Raw genomic sequence first — 20746 nt, forward strand, 5'->3', positions numbered from 1 at the left:
CCTTCAGAATGGGAGAAGATAATAGCAAATGAAGCAACTGACAAACAACTAATCTCGAGAATATACAAGCAACTCCTACAGCTCAACTCCAGAAAAATAAATGACCCAATCAAAAAATGGGCCAAAGAACTAAATAGACATTTCTCCAAAGAAGACATACAGATGGCTAACAAACACATGAAAAGATGCTCAACATCACTCATTATCAGAGAAACTTTTTGTTTTTTAAAATGTTTATGCAACAAGTGAGAAAAAGGAATGAGTCTATTTTTAACAACTCACAAAAAGTCAGCCTAATTTGCTTATCAAACTGTCTTTTAATTAGCATTTCTCTGAGAATGAGCTATATATAAAGATACTGTTGTTTTGCAATTTTTCCTAAATAATACGAGGTTTGAAAATTTCATAGATATAAGTCTCTTATTAAACCCAAGGTAGTTGAATTTATACTCTAAATCTCAAACTTTAGATTTCAGTAAGCTATGAATCTTCTGTTACAAAGATTTAGTACTATCTCCCACACCATTGAGACCAACACAGAGATATTTTATTATTATTTTGAAATTTTGAAATATTCTTTCTGACTCCAAGCTTTTGTTGGCTTAGCTAAATCCTACATCTCTTTCTAATTCTCCTTAACTAATGCTTCTTATAGGAGGCCCTTTCGCACCTTCTAATCTGTGTTATGTCTATTAACCTCCTTTGTATTCCTTTTATTTCTTTCACATTCCCTTTTCACAGCAAAACATATATCATATATCAGTTGTGCACGTGGTTTTCACATTTACATTTTATCTCTAGGATTTCTTCTGATTCCAACTCTCCTATAGGTAAAAATCTAAGCTTTAGAGAAGATACAAGAAAACAATGACCTGAAAGCATTCAAGAGTTAAAAAACAGGCATATTCTGGTGGGAGGATTGAAATTTGTAAGAGTGGAATAGAGTCAGTTGAGTTTCTTGTCTTTATGGTTTTAATCCTGAGGATAGACCAGTGTTACCACAGTACAGGGTGGTCAAAACTCCAATAGAAATTGAAAGTTTTTATGGTCTGAAGAACAGAGTATATATTTGGAAGACACTAGCCATGAAGAAGGTGGAGAAGGCAATGGCAGCCCACTCCAGTACTCTTGCCTGGAAAATCCCATGGGCAGAGGAGGGTTGTAGGCTGCAGTCCATGGGGTCTCAAAGAGTCAGACACAACTGAGCGACTTCACTTTCACTTTTTGCTTTCATGCATTGGAGAAGGAAATGGCAACCCACTCCACTGTTCTTGCCTGGAGAACCCCAGGGCTGGGGGAGCCTGGTGGGCTGCTGTCTATGGGGTCACACAGAGTCGGACATGACTGAAGTGACTTAGCAGCAGCAGCCGTGAACAAGAGAAGGGCAGTTCCTGGGATGGAGAAAACCAGAGAGAGGGAGCCCCAGATTATATTAAAAAAAAAACAAACTGAAATACTGATTGAGTCTCTGACTTACTTTTTGATCCATACAAGGGTGAAGAAGTCTCAAGTCTTCACAGCTAATGTTGAAAGACTGAACTGAAATTAAGCTGCTGCTCAAAGGAGAGTTTCCCTACCAGGTGCAACGAAGTTAATTGCCTCTAAAGACAAAAGCATCAATACTCTTTTGAGGAGCATGACAAGATGCAGAATCTCTATGACATAGTATTTATAGTGTTTGGGTTGAAAGATTACTCAGCATATGGTGAACCAGTCTCAAAAGAAAAGGAATTCAACTGAGATCAATCATGAGATGATTCAGATGTTGGAATGAGCTCAGATTTTAAATCAGCTATTGATTCTCAGAGAAGTTTTTTTTTTTTAAAGCTAATAATACACAGAAACATATGAAATCTCAGTAGAGAAATAGAATGAAATGGAAATTCTAGAGCTGAAAAAAAATAGCCAAAATTAAAATCCCCCAGATAGGCTTATCAGCAAAATAGAAATGAGAGGGGAAGTCAGTGAATTTAAGGATGACTCAATAGAAGACTAATCTGAAGACAGAGCAAATAAGATTGAAAAAAAACTGAGCAGAACCTTGGGGACGTGTGGGCAATAACAAAATAGCAAAAACAAAAGGATAGCGTAATCAGAGTGCTGAAAGCCAAGAATAAAGAGGAAATTTTGAAGCAACCAGAGAATAATGATATTTTATGTGAGATGTACAAGGAAGATGAACCTGTGATGAAAGAAATCAGAACAGCGGGGAAAAGGGGACAGGAACTACTTGGAAATAGACATGAGAAAACTTTTGGGGGCTGATATCATGATAGAGATTTGGGTTACACAGGTGTGTACTTTTATTATAACAGCAAATATCCACTTAAGATTAGTGTATGTAATCTCATTATGTGTAAACATAAATTTTACATTAAAAGAAAAAATAACTAAGCTAAAAATTACAGTTTATTCTCAAAAACTTTAAATACTCTGAGGAAAAAGACTCAGCTCATTTCCCATCATTGTGTCCCTTGTGCTGAATATAATGCATGACATAAGATACATGGTCAATAAATTTTTGTTGAGTTAAATTTAATTCCCTGTATTTCTTTTTCATTTGTGCTGATCTAATGCAGATGAGTAGATCATGATCAAAGTTCTAGAAAATAAGCAGGAAGACAAAATAAGAAATCTATAATCATGAGCATAATGCGCTATTGAGAATTTAAATGTAGCATGTCATGTAGTTACATGTTAGAGTTTGCAGTTTTAGATCTTCCATTGTCCTATACCAAGTGCCTAATGGAAGTCAAGAACTCAACATACATGACCTCAGAGAACATACACGTTATCTACAGGAATACTGCAAAGTAAATATTACTATCTCATTTTTTGCAGTTAAGCAAATAGAGACTAAAGAAATGTAAAGAATTGGGATTACATGGCTGTCAGTTAGGATATTAGCAGGAAACAGTTATTTTCAGATGGCTAAATAAAGAGGATTTAATGACAACCTACCCATAGAGGTATGGGTAAGTGGAGTAAAAAAGGGTTGATGAAACACTTAAGGAAGCCATTACAACCCCCCTTAGTTCTAGAGGGAGCAAGTGAGGAAACTGTATTTTTAGAGCCCAGTGAGAAGTGGAATTATAGAGGAGGCATAATCTGGTGGGAACTCTAATGTTGTAGAGTCTTGGAGCTATTATCAGAGCTGTGATGTAAAAGAAGGAAAAGATACTCAATCCCTATCACTTCTGCCATCATATTTCCTGCAGGGGCCTCCCATTGGTTGAACCCAACTGGATGCTGGCAGTCAAGGGATCTGCCAGTGCCGGCCTCCAGGACACAGAGCAGGTCAGAGGGAAATGGAGAATAGAATGGGTTCAGAGTACCTGGAAATGAACTAGTGCTTATAGCCATGTCCAGACTGGAGCCCATGTTCTTGTGTCTTCCAGGCCCTTGTTCTTTCTTATGTATCATGTTGGCTTTCATTTTTGACCGAAGACTTTTAGTAGCAACCATGGGTTTTATTATCATGGCTACATAGCTGCTGAACTAGGCCCTCTGAGTTCCACTTTCAGCAGTCAGAAGGTTATCACAGAGCTGCTGAGTTTAGATGTGAATTGGAGAATGGGAATGAACTCCTATTAACCTGGCTTCATTCTTTGATCATTAGCACAGACAGCCCAACCATCTTTCAGGTTCAGCATAGAATTGTCCCCCGGTTAGTAGACTTTCTCAGGACTTTCACATGCATGAAACCGAGTTACTAATTAAATGCCATAAGGCTAACTGATGGATGGTTACTCTTTAATGTGACATTTTAGAGCAGAAAAGACAGGGATTAAGATAATTGTTCTCCAGCTAGCTAAATGAAATGGAGCTAAGAAAAAGAACTAGGGTGTAGGGTCTGGCTTCAATTATTTCCAGCCCGGCAGGTCTTTCAGAAAATGTCTTTTAGAACTGCCAGCCCTATCCAATTGTCTTGGCAGCATGAAACACAGACTCCTTCTCATGAAATGTGGCTGAAAATGCAGATCAAATGAAATATTCTAAGTGTTAATTAAATGAGTTAATTAATCTCACTGAGCCTCAGCTTCTTATATCCAAAATGGGGATACTAATAATATATACTTCATATAATGGTTGTGAAATTTAACAAGGTAGCAAACACAAAGCACTTATGACAATGCTTGGAAAATAATAAGCATTCAATAAATGTTAGCTGCCATCATCATTGTTATTATTTTACTTTGTGCTGAGCAATGACCTTTGCCCTCTTTTTGATCTAGTTCTCTTTTTTAGGCTGTCAAGAACTTCTGAGAGTTCTCTCCCTATTGATTTTTCATTTTCTGTAAAACTCTTGTTGTCTAGGCAGAGACACTTTCACACTGGTATTTGTAATTTTGGTAACTTTAAGATATCCTGAATATGAGTCCCTGTGTGGCATTGCCCTGGGAAATAAGCCATATATTCATGGGTTCATAATGGAATGAAACCCTGCAAATAGACTGTGACCCGTATCTTATTTACATGTGCTTAAAAGGAAGCAGGGGTCGGCATTTATGTCACAAGAGATTTATTGATCAAAACCTTTACATTTCAACATCTTCCTCTTCAAGTGGAACCCTAATCTTTAGTCTTCTCTGCTCTTTTTAGTAAGAGACTTGAGGTTCAAATTCTGGTAAAACCATTTATCAGTAAGTGACTGTGGGTAAGTCATATGCCATTGCCATGTCTCAGTTTCCATATCTGTAAAATAAAGGTGACATTGTGTCTTCTCCACGTGTGTATTTGCCAGCAGAACAGAGTGTCTAGAATGTATAATGGGGTCTTATTAAATATTAATTAAATCTCAAAACTCGACCTTTTTTGGTCTGGGATGGGATTCAAAAGGGCAATTCCTATGGTAACTCCTCTACAGATTTCAAATGTTTCTTCCCAGATGTTAGATGAAGAGAATTTAATGACAACCTGCATATAAAGGTGTGGGTATGGTACAGGGCATGAAACGGGGATAGTAAGGTACTCAGAGATAGCAGCTGAAGAAAGCTGTTGCCTTAAAAAAAAATGCACAATGTGAGAGTTGTGAGTTAAGTTTTATTTGGGGCAAAATGTGGACTAAAGCCTGGGAGACTGTGCCTCAAATAGCTCCAATAAACTGCTCCAAAGAAGTAGAGAGGAAGGTCAGTATACATGTGATTTTGGTGAGGAGGGAATACATGCAATGAAGCACATATTTTTTTTGGAGAATGATTCTGCAAGTCACGAGGAGCAGTCATCACCATGAAGGATTTTAGTGCTTTTATAGATATGAGGAGATACAAGACTTGGGCTCATAAAATTGGCTCCTGAAAATATATAACTATCTGAAGACCTGTTCTGCCAGTTTTTCCCCTGGGCACAGAGTGCCTCATTTTTGTTCTCCTCTCTGAACTCCTTTCTGGGGGTGTTGAAATTCAGCAGCTGCAGCAACATGTGGCTCAGACCTTGCAGAGGGAGATGCTAAGTGCTAGATCAGTTCAGTTCAGTTGTTCAGTTGTGTCTGACTCTTTGTGACTCTATGGAATACAACATGCCAGGCTTCACTATCCAACACCAACTCTGGGAGCTTGCTCAATTCATGTCTATCGAGTCAGTGATGTCATCCAACCATCTCATCCTCTGTCACCCACTTCTCCTGCCTTCAGTTTTCTTTCCCAGCATCAGGGTCTTTTCCAATGAGTCAGTTCTTCCCATCAGGTGGCCAAAGTATTGGACTTTCAGCTTCAGCATCAGTCCTTCCAATGAATATTCAGGACTGATCTCCTTTAGGATGGACTGGTTGGATCTCCTTGCAGTCCAAGGGACTCTTGAGTCTTCTCCAACACCACAGTTCAAAAGCATCAGTTCTTCAGTGCTCAGTTTAAACCATAGCTTTGACTAGATGGACCTTTCTTGGTAAAGTAATGTCTCTGCTTCTTAATATGTTGTCTAGGTTGGTCATAGCTTTTCTTCCAAGGAGAAAGCATCTTTTAATTTCGTGGCTGCAGTCACCAGCTGCAGTGATTTTGGAGCACAAGGAAGTAAAATCTGTTACTGTTTCCATTGTTTCCCCATGTATTTGCCATGAACTGATGGGATTGGATGCATGATCTTAGTTTTTTGAATGTTGAGTTTTAAGCCAACTTTTTCACTCTCCTCTTTCACTTTCATCAAGAGGCTCTTTAGTTCTTCTTTGGTTTCTGTGATAAGGGTGGTGTCATCTGCATATCTGAGGTTATTGATATTTCTCCCAACATTCTTGGTTCCAGCTTGTGCTTCATCCAACCCAGCATTTCTTATGATGTACTCTGCATATAAGTAAAATAAGTAGGGTGACAATATACAGACTTGATGTACTCCTTTCCCAATTTGGAACCAGTCCATTGTTCCATGTCTGGTTCTAACTTGCTTCTTGACCTGCACACAGATTTCTCAGGAGGCAAGTAAGGCGGTCTAGTATTCCCATTTCTTTAAGAATTTTCCACAATTTTTTTTGATACACACAGTCAAAGGCTTTAACATAGTCAATGAAGCAGAAGTAGATGTTTTTCTGGAATTCTCTTGCTTTTCATGTGATCCAATGGATGTTGGCAATTTGATCTCTGGTTCCTCTGCCTTTTCTGAATCCAGCTTGAACATCTGAAAGTTCTCCATTCATGTACTGTTGAAGCCTAGCTTGGAGAATTTTGAGCATTACTTTGCTAGTGTGTGAAATGAGTGCAGATTTTGTGGGAGTTTGAACATTCTTTGTCTTTGCCTTTCTTTGGGATTGGAATGAAAACTGACTTTTTCCAGTCCTGTGGCCACTGCTGAGTTTTCCAAATTTTCTGGCATATTGAGTGCAGCACTTTCACAACATCATCTTTTAGGATTTGAAATTGCTTAGCTGGAATTCCATCACCTCCACTAGCTTTGTTGTAGTGATGCTTCTTAAGGTCCACTTGACTTCACATTCCAGGATGTCTGGCTCTAGGTGAGTGATCACACCATCGTGATTATCTGGGTCATGAAGATCTTTTTTGTATAGTTCTTCTGTGTATTCTTGCCACCTCTTCTTAATATCTTCTGCTTCTGTTAGGTCCATACCATTTCTGTCCTTTATCGAGCCCATCTTTGCATGAAATGTTCCCTTGGTATCTCTAATTTTCTTGAGATCTCTAGTCTTTCCCATTCTGTTGTTTTCCTCTATTCCTTTGCATTGATTACTGAGGAAGGCTTTTTTATCTCTCCTTGCTATTCTTTAGAACTCTGCATTCAAATGGGTTTATCATTCCTTTTCTCCTTTGCCTTTCACTTCTCTTCTTTTCTCAGCTATTTTTAAGGCCGCCTCAGATAACCATTTTGCCTTTTTGCATTTCTTGTTGTGGATGGTCTTGATCACTGCCTTCTATACAGTGTTAGGAACCTCCATCCTTAGTTCTTCAGGTGTTCTATCTATCTATGCTCTAATCCCTTGAATCTATTTGTCCCTTCTACTGTATAATTGTAAAGGATTTGATTTAGGTCATGCCTGAATGGTAGTGGTTTTCCCTGCTTTCTCAGCTTCAGTCTGAATTTGGCAATAAGGAGCTCATGGTCTGAGGCACAGTCAGTTGTGGTAGGTGCCAGTTTGTAACTGAGAAAGCCATTGCAATCCCTGAGTTCTGGAGGAGCCAAGAGACAGGAAATGCCTTTTCTGGAGCCTGTGAGAACTGGAAATATATAGGAAAGATAACCTGATGTTCCTCTGCTAGGTCCATTTTTTTCTCAGATTTGTTTGGCTCCAACTCTTTTCTGAAAATAATGAATTGAAATATTGCCAACCGTTGATTTTCTACACATAAAAGAGTGGGTTGGATTCTGGAGTAGAAACTATCTAATTCCCTCTTCACACCAGGGTTCAATGAGTGATGATTATTCCATAGTATGATATACTGGTGTCCCTAGTATTCTGTTCTGGAGCTTCCCAGGTGGCTAAGTGGTAAATAATCATACGACCAGTGCAGGAGATGTGTGTTCAGTCCCTGGGTCAGGAAGATTCCCCTGGAGAAGGAAATGGCAACCGTATTCTTGCCTGGCAAATTCCAAAGACAAAGGAGCCTGGAAGGCTACAGTCCCTGGGGTTGCAAAGAGTCAGACATGATTTAGTGACTAAACAACAACAAACTATGCTATTCTTCCCTGTACTTCAAATATCAGTGCTTTAAGCTCTCTTCTCTTTTATTATTCAAGGGAAAGGGAGTTAATTTGATCATATGATTTGCATGAGTCCACCATGTACTATTGGGGAATGTTACATATCATAAAGGCATTAGTTCATGCTCTCTTTGTCCTTGGAATAATCATTTTTTCTTTAAGTGGTTCAAAAATTTATAGCATTGAACTTAAATATAGCCTTTAAAATTTTTTAATTTTTTTTTTAATTGAAGGATAATGTAGGCCTTTTACCAGTAAGCCCTACATTGGGAGTGGATGCTGGATTGATAGCTAAAAATAATGTGGCACTTGTATTTTCATTCTGTATTGTTTATGTGTATTGGTTACTCTTTAGAATTGAGCAGGACCAAGGGACACATGATTGGCAAACAGAACTTCAAAAATTCTGTATTTCTAGTAGTAGTATAAAACCATGGACACCCCACCATGAAAAGGAGAATAGCCGTTTCATTGCCTGTTTTCTAATTGATGAAGCTAAGAAAGTCCATTTTGACTTTGCAGTTGCTTCATTTGAGCTGGTTGAGCTGGAATTTAAGTAACTCTACTTAAGAGTAATCTTTTCATTGTAGAATTTAATTAGGAAGAGTAAATAATGAGAGGGCACTTCCCTTGGAGTGCTGTCTTACTTTGGGCCCTGGAAGAAAATAGATGGCACACTCAAACTGGATGAGTGAAGAAGGATTTATAAATAGACCATTTATAAGGTGTGGGCAGGGAAGCCACTAAGAAATAGTTAAGTATCCCAGGACTAGTGTTCATGGTCTGAAAAGAAAGGAGTATCACATTTGAAAAGAGTAGCTGTGGTGAGAGCATCTGAGATCTGTGTCCTTTGGGATTCAGTCCAACAAGGGAGAATGCAAGCCAGGAGATGAAACCCTGGTCATACTTTCCTCCTGCTTTATAATCTCCTTAAGATGGTTCAGCCAAATCAGAAGCCAGAGGTTCAAGGGAGCCTGTTAACTCAACTCAGATCCCTATGAGGGTAGAGAGTCTATCTGATGGAAGAATGGAAAATATCCTGCACAGGTGCCAAGAGTTCAAGTCACATTCTTTGCTGAATTTCATGAGAAAGGAAAGATCATAACTGAACCTGTTCAATCCAGTTCACTGGAAGCATTGAAACATTACCTTGGCTTAAATCTCTTTTGTCATTTTGAAGCTGCCTTTACTATTTCCCATTGTGATAGGAAGACGCATCCCTAGTTTGAATTGAATATGCATCATCTATTTAATTTTATTTTACAGCCATGTGTAATAATAAGTATCATGAACCAGGACCAGTTCTAAGCACTTTAAATAGGCTAATCCTTTAATTCTCATAACAGCTTTCACATTGTTACTGTTGTTTTCCTCATTTTGCAAATGAGAAACTGAACATAGGAGGTTAAATAAGTTGCCCAGCATCCCAGATTTAAGATTTGGTTTGCATCTGTACTTAGGCAGGTTGCTCGATTCTATGGCCTTTCTTTCTTTTTACCAGTTTTCTTCTGTCTTTTTTATTCTTTAAATTTTTGCTTTATACAGTGTTTTGTGGACACACTTCCACATCAGGTCGCATAATGCCGTCGTGTCCTCTGAAGGAAGCGCAGTATTCCACTGTGTGAAGTATCCCACTGTGTGAAGTATTCCACTGTGTGAAGGCTCACTAATTTACTAACTTGTGCATTGTGGAAGGATGTTTAGGATTCTTTTTTCCTTTCAAGTTTTTGTCATTATAGACAGTGCTACTATTAATGTCCTTGTATATATTATGTTTTGTTGACTCAGATGCACAGTTTTTCACGTTTTAACACCTGAATTCTTGCAATTGTTATCCAGTCTGGTGGCAGAAATAAACATAATCATCATTGCTTTTGTATGCATCACATTGGTCATAGCTACCTATAGTGTTGCTACTTTATTTAGTTATGGACATTAGTGATATATTAACATTTTGCTGATTAAAACTTCTTCAGAATTTTCCAATAATTTGATACTGAAATGAAATGTTATTGTTTATGTAGAAAATCATGGAAATAGATCAACAATATATAAAAGCAAGTATCAGTGTCAGAATGGCTTGAAAGAAAGAGAAAATAGAACAGGGGGTGTGAGTTTAATCTCTGACTGGGGAACTAAGAGCCCATGTGCCACACAGGGCAGCTAAATGTTAAATAAAAAGAAAAAAAATTTAATTTAAGAAAAGGAAATAAAGTAGGATCCTATGTTTCCCTTGTGGTGTTATGATGTTGTAAAACGAACATGCACTTAGAATCCAAGGCTGCTCCAGGAAGGGTGCTGGACCCCAGACAACTTACCCAGGACCTGAGCACAATAAAAGTCCTTGAGAAAAGCCAGTTATTTTAACATCCTTCCTGGGGCTTGGGATATCTTGAAGGGAGATAATGCTAAATTGGATTCAAGTAATTGTATTAAAAGTGGGTTTATTATTCTGAACACTGCTCCCTGTCAGACTTGGAAGCCCACAGGAGCTATTCCATTGCCTTACCAAGAGTCAAGACAGGCAGATACACCTAGGTTTTTGAAGGCCGGAAATCCAAAATCAAGGTGTTAGCAAGGTTAGTTCTTTCTGGAGGATCTGAAGGAGAATCTGTTCTCTGCCTTTCTCCTAACTTCTGGTGGTTCTGACAATCTGGTGCTCTTTAACTTGTATAAACATATCACTCTAATTTCTGCTTCCATCTCTGCATCAACTTCTCCTCCATGTCTTCTTCCCTTTTGTATCTCATAAGAAGACGTGTCATTGGAATTGAGACTCACCCAGTTGATCCAAGGTGATCTCAGGTAGAGATCGATAACTTAATTACATCTGCAAAGATTCTTTTCCGAGTAAGTTCACACTCACAGATTCTGAGTATATGTATCTTCTAGGGGTCACCATTCAACCCATTATGGATGGCCACCTGATCCAGGCAGGCTTCATTCATGGTCATCAAGCTCTTTTTGTAGAGAGAATCTCTATAAACATTAAGACAATGTGGAGAAAAGCAGAACCAAATGATGCAGCAATGGGGAAAAAAGAGGGAAAGAGAGAAGAGACAGCGAGAGAGAGACCGATCTCAGTATCTCAGGGGAACACGTGGATCCAGTAGAGCCTTAAATCATTTTCATCTCTGGACGTCTCTGTTCCACAGGCTAATGTGTTTTTTTGTTTGTTTTGTTTTTGTGTAAGCTTGTGTAAGTTGATTTGTTTTATCATTTGTATCTAAAAGAATCCTGAATAACACAACTACTAACAGATGCAAATTCCTTTTCTTTATCTGCCTTTGGTAGGAAGGGGAAAAGGGATTGTTAGCAAGGGCTTCCTGATGAGTGATTGCTTCCACTCGAGTTGGAGCAGAGCCTAGTCCTTCTCAGAGTGGATTATAGTTGCCTGCTTCCTCATCAGGATGCTCAGTTCTTACGAACTACCATATATTGAGAGTTTTATATTTTCTAACTATAGGACAAAACCTTTGACTATATTATATTTTATCTAATCTTATAGAAAACCTATGGTATAGACAGTATTATCCTCATTTACAGATAAGAAAAGTGAACCTTAGACAGCTGAAATATTGTCTTACAGTTAAAAAGGGATTCTATGATGTCGTCACTGTGTATCTCCAGGACTTATCCCAGGACTTGGCACATAGTAGAGCCATGGTTCTTAAAGTATGTTTCCTGAAAAAGCAGCATTAGCATAACCTGGGGTCTCATTAGCGATGTAAATCATCAGGCCTGACTCTGTACATACGGAACGGAAACTCTTGGGTAGAATCCAGCTCTCCAGGTGATTCAGGTTCCACTAAAATTTGAGGGTCATTGAATGGGCACTCATTAAGTGTAGAAAAACAGTGACAATACTGAACTTCAAATGGGAAGTTTTAGTTAAGGGAGAAGGTTTAGTCTAGGTCTGTGGTTTCCCAAGAAATGATCTGACTTCTAATATTAGAGTGATGGAGAATACCTATAGGTACCCTAAACTTATTTTTCTCCTTTATGTCATCTCAACTGACTGCTGAGTTATTTCTTTGGTGCATAGAGTTTGGAAACCATTGCAGTACGCTAGTTACAACCACAAACATGTAGAAAGCAAGGACTTCTCACCTTCTGGACAATGGAGGGCTTCAGTCTCTCTTCACCTGCACTCCTGAACTCTGTTCTGGTGTCCCTCTGCCTTTCCTTACAGCACAAGCTTGCAGAGGAAAAAAATCATCTTTCACACCATTTAGGCCATTGCTTACCTAATGGGACATATAATGTGATGAAATTGCCACCTGGTGGTTGAGATATGGGACAGTTCCCAAGGGTATAATTATGCAGGCTATTATTGAATATTTTAACTGTACCAACTCCAAAGGCATGCCTGTGGAGTTAGTTAATGTTATGACAAGCTGTAGATTGGAACTGAGATTTTTAACACTTTTAAAATGGCAAAAAAACACACAAATGACTAGATTCAGGGGGAGAAAAGCCCAGCCACTTGATTTTAAAGAAACATTTATCACAGATGCAGGTGTTCAATACACAAAATAAAACATGACTGAAGGACAAGTAGCAAAGAGCAGTAAATAAAAGCCCAGAGTTAAAAAAAAAAATTTGGTAATTGATTCGTTTTGAAAACAATGTTCCATTTTATGGATGTAATATCATATATAGAAATAACATAATATTGAGAGAAAGTTAAATATCTCTTTACACTAAACCTTGTAAAGTATGTATTTGTTGGAAATTCCAAGACAATTTGAGTCTTTTAGATGCAGTCTCTACTGGGAAGTACTGAAGTGCTGTTAGTTGGGATAGAATAGGCTTTGCTGCAAAAGCAAACTAACCTTGAAATATCAATGACCTAGCATTGATGACCACAAAGGTTAATTTTGGGGACTTCCTTGGTGGTTCAGTGACTGAGACACTGTGATCCCAATGCAGGGTCCTGAGTCTGATCCCTGGTCAGGGGACTAAATCCCACATGCCCCAACTGAAGAACCTGCATGCTGCAACTAAGACCAAGCACAACCAAAAAATAAGTAAATATGTTTTGAAAAGATCAATTTCTGTCTTGTTCTTCATGTCCAGTGCAGTTTGGTGTGTTATGTTAGTTGCTCAGTCATGTCCAGCTGTTTGCAACCCCAAGGGCTATAGCCAGACAGGCTCCTCTATCCATGGAATTCTCTAGGCAAGAATACTGGAGTGGGTTGCCATTCCTTTCTCCATGGGCTCTTTCCAAACCCAACCTTAGGGGGAAAGCATTCAGTCTTTCATCATCAAGTACGCTATTAGCCATAGGTTTTTAGCTGCTCAAACCTCAGGCTGAAGAGATTTTCTGACAGTTTGTAGTTTTATCATCTGAACATGAGAACGCAGCATTACCAAAGTTAGGGAAGAAAACATACATTGGTTGCTCTGTGTTCTGGTCTAGAAGTGAAACACGTCACCCCTAATGGCCTGTTGGCCAGAACTTTTCATATGGCCTCGCTTAACTGTGAGAAACTTGGATCTATGAGGGTAATACATGGATTTTTGGTGAGTAGCAAATATCTATGCCCAAACCACCTATTAGTTCTAATTAATTTGATTTCCTTCTGCATCACCTCAAATCTGTATTCTAATAGCCTGATGGGACTTTAGTTCAGAATCCTCAACTCTCCTAGTAGACTCTCAGAATACAATATTGTCTCTGTCTTCTTGGATAGCTTCAGCATGTGAGTCTTCATTCTAAGACTGATACCCAGCTTTTACCAAAACACTAAGAGAAAAAATGTAGCTTCAAGTGCTTATAAGATATTTTCTTTTCAATTATTTCTTCAGGACTAAGTATCAGGCTGCAGTCCATGGGGTCGCTAAGAGTCAGACACGACTGAGCGACTTCACTTTCACTTTTCACTTTCATGCACTGGAGAAGGAAATGGCAACCCGCTCCAGTGTTCTTTCCTGGAGAATCCCAAGGATGGGGGACCTGGTGGGCTGACCTCTATGCAGTCGCACAGAGTTGGACACAACTGAAGCGACTTAGCAGCAGCAGCAAGTAAATTAATACACAGAAGAACTGTACAAAAAAGATCTTCATGACCAAGATAATTACGATGGTGTGATCACTCATCTAGAGCCAGACATCCTGGAATGTGAAGTCAAGTGGGGCTGAGAAAGCATCACTATGAACAAAGCTAGTGGAGGTGATGGAATTCCAGTTGAGCTATTTCAAATCCTGAAAGATGATGCTGTGAAAGTGCTGCACTCAATATGCCAGCAAATTTGGAAAACTCAGCAGTGGCCACAGGACTGGAAAAGGTCAGTTTTCATTCCAATCCCAAAGAAAGGCAATGCCAAAAAATGCTCAAACTACCACACAATTGCACTCATCTCACACTCTAGTAAAGTAATGCTCAAAATTCTCCAAGCCAGGTTTCAGCAATATGTGAGCTGCGAACTTCCAGATGTTCAAGCTGGTTTTAGGAAAGGCAGAGGAACCAGAGATCAAATTGCCAACATCTGCTGGATCATGGAAAAAGCAAGAGAGTTCCAGAAAAACATCTATTTCTGCTTTATTGACTATGCCAAAGCCTTTGACTGTGTGGATCACAATAAACTGTGGAAAATTCTTCAAGAGATGGGAATACCAGACCACCTGATCTGCCTCTTGAGAAATCTGTATGCAGGTCAGGAAGCAACAGTTCGAACTGGACATGAAACAACAGACTGGTTCCAAATAGGAAAAGGAGTATGTCAAGGCTGTATATTGTCACCTTGCTTATTTAACTTCTATGCAGAGTACATCATGAGAAACGCTGGGCTGGAAGAAGCACAAGCTGGAATCAAGATTGCTGGGAGAAATATCAACAACCTCAGATATGCAGATGACGCCACCCTTATGGCAGAAAGTGAAGAGGAACTCAAAAGCCTCTTGATGAAAGTGAAAGTGGAGAGTGAAAAAGTTGTCTTAAAGCTCAACATTCAGAAAACAAAGATCATGGCATCCGGTCCCATCACTTCATGACAGATAAATGGGGAAACAGTTGTTGACTCTATTTTTCTGGGCTCCAAAAACACTGCAGATGGTGATTGCAGCCATGAAATTAAAAGATGCTTACTCCGTGGAAGAAAAGTTATGACCAACCTAGATGGCATATTCAAAAGCAGAGACATTACTTTGCCAACAAAGGTCCATCTAGTCAAGGCTATGGTTTTCCAGTGGTCATGTATGGATGTGAGAGTTGGACTGTGAAGAAAGCTGAGCACCGAAGAATTGATGCTTTTGAACTGTGGTGTTGGAGAAGACTCTTGAGAGTCCCTTGGACTACAAGGAGATCCAACCAGTCCATTCTGAAGGAGATCAGTCCTGGGTGTTTTTTGGAAGGACTCATGCTAAAGCTGAAACTCTAGTACTTTGGCCACCTCATATGAAGAGTTGACTCATTGGAAAAGACTCTGATGCTGGGAGGGATTGGAGGTAGGAGGAGAAGGGGACAACAAAGAATGAGATGGCTGGATGGCATCACTGACTCGATGGACGTGAGTTTGGGTGAACTCCAAGAGTTGGTGATGGACAGGGAGGCCCTGCATGCTGCAATTCATGGGGTTGCAAAGAGTCAGACACGACTGAGCGACTGAACTGAGCTGAAGTAAATTATTAGAATTGAACTAGACCACCAGAAAGTATTAGTACCATTCCTGGGTGCGTTTAGTTTAACCTTGTATAGAAATATCTTTCAGTCAGTTCAGTTCAGTTCAGTCGCTCAGTCGTGTCTGACTCTTTGCGACCCCATGAATCGTAGCACGCCAGGCCTCCCTGTCCATCACCAACTCCCAGAGTTCACTCAAACTCACGTCCATCAAGTCAGTGATGCCATCCAGCCATCTCATCCTCTGCCATCCCCTTTTCCTCCTGCCCCCAATCCCTCCCAGCATCAGAGTCTTTTCCAATGAGTCAACTCTGCATGATGTGGCCAAAGTACTGGAGTTTCAGCTTCAGCATCAGTCCTTCCAAAGAAATCCCAGGGCTGATCTCCTTCAGAATGGACTGGTTGGATCTCCCTGCAGTCCAAGGGACTCTCAAGAGTCTTCTCCAACACCACAGTTCAAAAGCATCAATTCTTCGGCACTCAGCCTTCTTCACAGTCCAACTCTCACATCCGTACATGACCACAGGAAAAACCATACCCTTGACTAGGCAGACCTTTGTTGGCAAAGTAATGTCTCTGCTTTTGAATATGCTATCTAGGTTGGTCATAACTTCCCTTCCAAGGAGTAAGCGTCTTCTAATTTCATGGCTGCAGTCACCATCTGCAGTGATTTTGGAGCCCAGAAAAATAAAGTCTGACACTGTTTCCACTGTTTCCCCATCTATTTCCCATGAAGTGATGGGACTGGATGCCATGATCTTCATTTTCTGAATGTTGAGCTTTAAGACAACTTTTTCACTCTCCACTTTCACTTTCATCAAGAGGCTTTTGAGTTCCTCTTCACTTTCTGCCATAAGGGTGGTGTCATCTGCATATCTGAGGTTATTGATATTTCTCCCAGCAATCTTGATTCCGGCTTGTGCTTCTTCCAGCCCAGCGTTTCTCATGATGTACTCTGCATAGAAGTTAAATAAGCAAGGTGACAATATACAGCCTTGACGTACTCCTTTTCCTATTTGGAACCAGTCTGTTGTTTCATGTCCAGTTCGAACTGTTGCTTCCTGACCTGCATACAGATTTCTCAAGAGGCAGATCAGGTGGTCTGGTATTCCCATCTCTTGAAGAATTTTCCACAGTTTATTGTGATCCACACAGTCAAAGGCTTTGGCACAGTCAATAAAGCAGAAATAGATGTTTTTCTGGAACTCTCTTGCTTTTTCCATGATCCAGCAGATGTTGGCAATTTGATCTCTGGTTCCTCTGCCTTTCCTAAAACCAGCTTGAACATCAGGAAGTTCATGGTTCACGTATTGCTGAAACCTGGCTTGGAGAATTTTGAGCATTACTTTACTAGAGTGTGAGATGAGTGCAATTGTGTGGTAGTTTGAGCATTTTTTGGCATTGCCTTTCTTTGGGATTGGAATGAAAACTGACCTTTTCCAGTCCTGTGGCCACTGCTGAGTTTTCCAAATTTGCTGGCATATTGAGTGCAGCACTTTCACAGCATCATCTTTCAGGATTTGGAATAGCTCTACTGGAATTCCATCACCTCCACTTGCTTTGTTTGTAGTGATGCTTTCTCAGGCCCACTTGACTTCACATTCCAGGATGTCTGGCTCTAGATGAGTGATCACACCATCGTAATTATCTTGGTCATGAAGATCTTTTTTGTACAATTCTTCTGTGTATTCTTGCCACCTCTTCTTAATATCGTCTGCTTCTGTTAGGTCCATACCATTTCTGTCATTTATCTTTAGTGAGTTAAATTTTAATATAATATAGAAGCAGCAAAAAAGTTAGTCATTCATGAAGGTTTTGGCTCTTTTATCTTAAAATAATGACAGTATAAACCTTTGTACTCTTTTCCCCATTGTTGGCTACTAGGAAGCTTAGACCTAGATTGAATGTTTATCACGAGTCAGTACAAAAACTCCTGTATTTCACAGCTCTAAATTTTTGAATAGCTTTTGTATAAAGATCCATGGGATATAATTTTATGTGGATCACTATGGAATCGATGTGGGCTTCTCTTGTGGCTCACCTGGTAAAGAATCCGCCTGCAATGCAGGAGACCTGAATTCGATACCTGGGTTGTGAAGATACCCTGGAGAAAGGAAAGACTACCCACTCCAGTATTCTGGTCTGGAGAATTCCATGGACTGTATAGTCCATGTGGTCACAAGAGTCAGACATGACTGAGCGACTTTCACTCACACACATGGAATAGATGTAGGCTTTGGAACTGGTTAGTATTTGATCTGAACCCCTGAGTCTAGCAATTCTTGTCTTAGTGACTGTGGCTCAATGACTTTATCCCATTCTTTCTTAGTATGCCACTATAGAGGATTAACTGAGGTCCAGGAGAGTCTAATGGTTAAGAGTTGGAATCCTGAAACCAGGGTGAAGTTTGAGTCCCGGTACTAGTACTTACTGGGCTTCCCAGGTGGCGATCATGGTAAAGAACCCACCTGCAATGCAGGACATGTAAGAGCTGCAGGTTGGATCCCTGGGTTGGGAAGATCCCCTGGAGGAGGGTATGGCAACCCACTCCAGTATTCTTGCCTGGAGAATCCCATGGACAGAGGAGTCTGGCAGGCTAGAGTCCATGGGATTTCAAAGAGTCGGACAGGACCAGAGTGACTTAGCATACACACAATCACTAGTACTTACTAGTCATGTGGCCTTGGGCAAATCACTTAACCCTCTGTACTTTGATTTCCTCATCTCTAAAAGAGAGATAATAATAGAATCTATATCCAAAGTTACTGTGAAAATTAAATTGGTTAATATATGTGAAGCCTTTAAAACAGTGACTGGCACAGAGTAAAATACTAAATTAGTCAGTGATGGCTATTATTATGATGAAATTAGATGATGTTTGTAGAGAATCTTTTACCTGGTAAGTGCCTTATAATATAGGAGCAGCAAAATGTTAACCATTCATGAAGGTATTGATTCTTTTATCGTGAAATAATGGAACTGTACAACCTTTGTGCTCTTTCTTCCCTTTACTTTGGCTACTAGGAAACTCAGAGCTGCATGCATGCTCAGTCACTTCAGTCGTGTCCGACTCTTTGTGACCCCATGAGATTGCATGGGATTCTCCAGGCAAGAATACTAGAGTGGGTTACCATTTCCTCCTCCATGGGATCTTCCTGATCCAGCGATTGAAGCTACGTCTCCTGGGGCTCCTGCATTGCAGACAGAATCTTTACCACTGAGCCACCTGCTCATATTTACATTGAAGAGCAATGTAAATACAATGTAAATTTATAGTTTACATATATATGTAATATAAAATGCCGAAACTCTCTTTTGAAAGACAGAAGGGTAAAAATAATTTTTAATGGTAGATTAAAATAGGTCAATTTTTGTTATTATACATTTTTTTCTCCCTTCCTTCCATGCCTCCTTCCTTCCTTCCTTCCTTTCTTTTTAAGACTGATAGGACTGCTTTTGCTACCAGGCCTTCCCAGGTGGCGCTAGTGGTAAAGAATCTACCTGCAGCGCAGGAGACACTGGTTTAATTCCTGGAGAAGGAAGTGGCAGTTGGTTCCAGTATTCTTGCCTGGAAAATTCCATGGATAGAGGAGCCTGGCGCGGCTACAGTCCATGGGATTACAAAGAGCCAGGCACTGCTGAGCACACAGCACAAGGGACTGCTACTCTGTAACTCCTGTGTTGCAGGGCTAACCTGTGTACGAGCTAGACATTCTTCTAGAAGGATGCAAGCTGCTAACTGAAATATTTTTGAAAATACTCATGATTTAAATAACTGAAGAGTTCCCTAAATTTTTAAATGTAGTTTCTTGCCAAATTTCAGCGACTCCTCCACTAAAGCTATCACCTTCCCACCATGACATGAATCTCTGGCACTGATTGGCAAGTAGCTTTCACTTTCTGAGCTCTGCTGTCCCTGATAAATATCTAAATATCTGTGACGAGATATCGCACTCGTGATGTAGAAAAAGAAGTAGAACTTGGCGAGTGCGGGTGCGGTTATTTCAGATGACTCCTGGTTTCTTTTGAACCAGTATACTTCCTTTGCTTGGTAAAGTACACAGTTCCAGAAAGACAAAATACTATTGGAAAGAGTTCAGTGAATTGGAAGAAAACATAGTCGTGGCAGGTTGGAAGTACTGAGTTTTTAGGAACTGTCAGAGGCCAAGTATATGATAAACTTCAATAACTGACAAGATGATGAAGGAGACTAATTGCCCAAAGGTTTGTGATGGCCATGAATACCTAGGAAGAAGAGGAAATATGCAGGAAGATTGCAAGGAGAAAGGCTACAAGCAATAGAAAACAAGCAAGCTCTCTCTCTGCTGAATTCCAAGTACTTATTATTTATGCAGTTATTTTTGGAATTAGCCATTTTTGTCACCCAGGATATTTCCTGTGTGGTTTTGGATTGTCAGCTGACCTCGTGCCTGTGGATGTCTTATTTCCACAGTATAATCATAAATCCCTGGACGGCAGGGACCACAGCCATCCTACTTTGTGTTTCTGTCAATGAACAAAGCCAGTGGTTCCAGTCCCGGCTCTGCTATTCACTAATGGTGCAAAGTAGGGCAGGTTCCTTGACTAAGCTTGAGTTTAATTCATGCAAAGTGAGGCTAATGATATTCATTAGAATTTAGGGAAGTTTAATGGTATATAAAATTCTTGGGGATGCTATGTAAGATGCAAATGACAACTATTAGCTTTCCCTCTTACAGTGGCTGATCTCATTGCCTGACATATAATAAGTATAATATTGCCCTGTTGTAATACAGATTGGTACAATATATAGTATTGTATATAAATTATAGTATAAGTATTCTATATACATGGTTTTACAGTATATAGCTAAAGTAAAAATATATGGCCTATTTGCATATTGTAAGCTTTTACAGCTTGGTACAACTTTGTAAACTTTGTTTTGCTATTTATGCATGTACCCATTGTGTATGTATTAGGTATTACATGCCTATGTATGTATT

At 39.7% G+C, this 20746-nt stretch overlaps 1 long non-coding RNA gene across 5 annotated transcripts in view; it reads left to right on the forward strand.

Moving 5' to 3' along the window:
• The window catches only part of LOC129621889 (uncharacterized), a 253520-nt gene that overhangs the window by 207511 nt on the left and 25263 nt on the right, over positions 1-20746 (forward strand). For 3 of the 5 annotated variants that reach the window (XR_008699801.1, XR_008699800.1, XR_008699792.1), the window contains one exon: positions 1495-2533. The exons of 1 other annotated variant lie outside the window; for it this stretch is intronic. This is a non-coding gene — a long non-coding RNA (uncharacterized LOC129621889). Of the gene's footprint in view, positions 1-1494; positions 2534-9687; positions 10238-20746 lie in introns of those variants that run through there. One more of the 5 variants, XR_008699794.1, reaches the window with a different exon arrangement.

This window comes from Bubalus kerabau, chromosome 10 (assembly GCF_029407905.1).
Source record: "Bubalus kerabau isolate K-KA32 ecotype Philippines breed swamp buffalo chromosome 10, PCC_UOA_SB_1v2, whole genome shotgun sequence".
NCBI classification, from domain to species: domain Eukaryota; kingdom Metazoa; phylum Chordata; class Mammalia; order Artiodactyla; family Bovidae; genus Bubalus; species Bubalus kerabau.